The sequence below is a fragment of the Lynx rufus genome, unplaced genomic scaffold, assembly GCF_022079265.1.
Source record: "Lynx rufus isolate CCGP_SWC_20201006 ecotype Redwood Valley unplaced genomic scaffold, mLynRuf1.p SCAF_20, whole genome shotgun sequence".
In the NCBI taxonomy this organism is placed as follows: Eukaryota; Metazoa; Chordata; class Mammalia; order Carnivora; family Felidae; genus Lynx; species Lynx rufus.
Genome location: NW_025814835.1, coordinates 12,693,255 through 12,696,537, shown reverse-complemented (window position 1 = coordinate 12,696,537; position 3,283 = coordinate 12,693,255). Strand labels below are relative to the sequence as shown.

The 3,283-nt window shown below is 34.4% G+C and overlaps 1 non-coding gene across 1 annotated transcript; it reads right to left on the bottom strand.

Moving 5' to 3' along the window:
• Window positions 1-2,783: 2,783 nt before the first annotated feature.
• Window positions 2,784-2,920, bottom strand: LOC124517175 (U4 spliceosomal RNA). Its single transcript, XR_006963330.1, has one exon. It is a non-coding gene; the product is annotated as a U4 spliceosomal RNA (small nuclear RNA).
• Window positions 2,921-3,283: the final 363 nt, after the last annotated feature.

The following is a 3,283-nucleotide window of genomic DNA, read 5'->3' as shown; positions in this document are numbered from 1 at the left end:
GTCTCTTCTGTATCTGACGTATACGATTTAACGTTTTCCCCAGCAGTAGTTTTTTCCTTGGCTTGGAAACAAAATGAATTAATCATTTGGGATGCCCTGCTGTAAAAATCTGTATTTATTCTTGATGATTAGCAGTAGTGAAAATATCCCGGCTTCAAGTCTTCTTTGAACTGATATCTAATAATTAGGTAGAGTCTCTGAATTAGCTCAGACATATCCTTTACTGTGATGATATACTATATTGTTTCATATGCTTAAACATATTTTAGAGTCTATCAACCTTTAAAACTTGTATGTATTATTTTATTGCATGTTCAAAATTGGCATTCTTAGATATTAGCTTTTGAATTTTTCATTTGTGAGTTTAACTTTAACTACAATCATTCATAATTACATATATTTCCATTGAATTTATTAAATATTTAGAATTGAAAAGATGAAACATTTGAAAAGTATCTTCTTTTAAAGTAGGGCTTTCAGAAACCATTCCATTAACGTATTATATAAACGACACTAGCAAATAAAGCCAGGATATAGGAACAGTAATTTGCCTTCCTTTGGGTATTTTATGTTGGGATGGAACAGAATCAGTGCTCTGCCAGATTTCATTAGAGGGGATCAAACAGTGTTTATTAGACAGTATTCTACATTTTGTGAGATTATTTTGCTAATGTTGTGAAGTTTATTAGCATCATGTTTAAGAACTAAGTAAAAGCAGAGTAGCTGTTTGGGGATATCAAATTGTACCCTAAGTTTTCTCTTCCCCTAATAGTGCTCAATAATCAATAAGGTTGTACCAGGTTTAATTTGATCTAATGACTCTAAGAGGACGTGGGTCAGGCAACCACCAAATAATAGTAACATAAGTAGATGGCATATCTATTATAAAACATATTTTTAAGTTAATCTAATAAATATTTGATGAACACTTATGTACCGGGAATTTATGAAATATCATACATATTTTTAACAATTTTTATTATTAATATGTAAATTATAATTTAAATTACATATAATTTTCAAAAAAGATTAAAAGTACATAAAATACTTTAGTATCCTTTCTTTTCCTGTGTGTTTTAAAGCCACTCTCCACCTGAAGGAACCTGTCGTAAAAATTTGGTATATATCCTTCCAAACTCTTTTTATGTGATTTTACTATCACACAAACAATATTTGCATTTGTTTACATTTACACTGTAAGGTTTTATATACACATGTGTATATGTGTGTATGCAGGTTTTATACACACATATGTATATAAATGAAATCATTAAAAAATTATGTTTTATTTTGTTGAGTTTTCCTGAGAGTTGTTTTTTTTTCCCCCTACTTAAAACATGCCATTAATAAATAAAGTATTTCCATGTCTGTACACAGAGTTTATCAGTATTTTTAACTTCTTATTTTTAACATCTCCATTATAACCCTCAGTGTGAGTATATCACAATGTTCCTGATTTTTCACTATCAGGTATGATGCTGAGATGTATGTACTCATGATTTGGTTACTGTAATTCTCTCTTCACTGATTCCTGGGGTTTGACCAATGTGGTTGGCTAGACGCACAAATTCTTCTGGAGGAAATCTCTCAGAGAACACTACACGTTTCCCACAAACAGAGTGTGAGTACTGCAAATCCACATGCGATCAAGCAAGCAAGTGCTAAAAACCTCATTCACCAGAATGCAGCTCACAGGGAGTACTGCTTTCTCTGGTTTTAATTTACCAGGGAATTTGACCTGGACCCTCATTTAAGTTAGTTTCTGCACTAGGTCTCCTCTATATTTTAGATGTGGCTTTAATGTTGTACTTAGTACACTATTTCCTCTTCTTTTCTGTTCTTTCACTTAAGCTATTGCACTGTTGAGGGTGAGCCCTATGTCTCATTTATCATAGTTTCTCAAACACTTAGTACAGTGCCTGTGTGCAGTGATCCTCATGGAGTGTTGCTGAATGAATATATATTACATATAACATATCAGTGGTTTAATTTACTTCTGTGAAAGGTAAAGCAATACAACTTGAACGTCATGCAAAGCCAAAATAATTGGGTTCATCAACATCTGAGCCATCTTATTACCCATTTAGAAAGTTGGTTTCAACCTGAATCTAATTCATTGCTTTACTTTTTTGCAAGAAAATAAAAGGCTACCTCTGTGTGTGTGTGTGTGTGTGTGTGTGAAACAAGTTGTCTTATAAACAGAAAGAAGGAGCCATTTTGTAGTTGTTGGATGTTAGTGGATTTAGATGCTTAGATACCACTGCTCTAGTAAGAGTCTGACATTGATTTCAAACTTCAGCTCCACTCTCTCTAAGCTATCACCTTCGCTTCTCTGAGGCTCCTCTTTAAAAGGAATATAAATGTGCTTTCCTAGTATATGAGTATCGTGTGGATTAAATGAGATATAGCCTGAGTCATATGTCAAGTACCACACTCTCTGATAACTAAAGAATGCAATATAAATACTAGTAATCCATTAATAGCAGCATATGGAGTAATGAATAACAAAGATTAGTAAAGATAAGAATAAGCATAATAACACTTATTGAGCATTTACTATGTGCCAGGAATTGTTTCCAGTTGTTTACATATATGAACTCACTCTGTCTTTATTGCAATACTTCAAGATTGGACATTGTCATATCCCTATTGTATAGATGAGAGAACTAGGGCTCAGAGGTAAATAAATGGACTGAGACTATGTGGCTGAATAGAGAAACCTGGCTTCAAATTAAAGAATCAGCTGCTGGTGATGCTGGAGATGATCAAGAAATAATGATTGCTACCTCTATGTGAGTACTTCCTACTATTGTCCTTCAAGTTTAAAGGCTAGTGACTTGGAATGATTCTAGTTTTCAATTAGCAATAATCGCGCCTCGGATAAACCTCATTGGCTACGATACTGCCACTGCGCAAAGCTTGGAATGATTCTAGTTTTAAAAATAAATGTAATGGGGCACTTGGGTGGCTCAGTCGGTTAAGCGGTCGACTTTGGCTCAGGTCATGATCTCGCGGTCCGTGAGTTCGACCCCGCGTCGGGCTCTGTGCTGACTGCTCAGAGCCTGGAGCCTGTTTCAGATTCTGTGTCTCCCTCTCTCTCTGCCCCTCCCCTGTTTATGCTCTGTCTCTCCCTGTCTCAAAAATAAATAAAACGTTAAAAAAAAATAAATGTAACAATGAGTGCATAATTCTCAGAAGGTACAAAGTTACTGATCATCTATTAGCTTCTATTAGTTATATTTTCATCTTGCTGTCAGATTAAGCTATGTGGTCATGAAACACA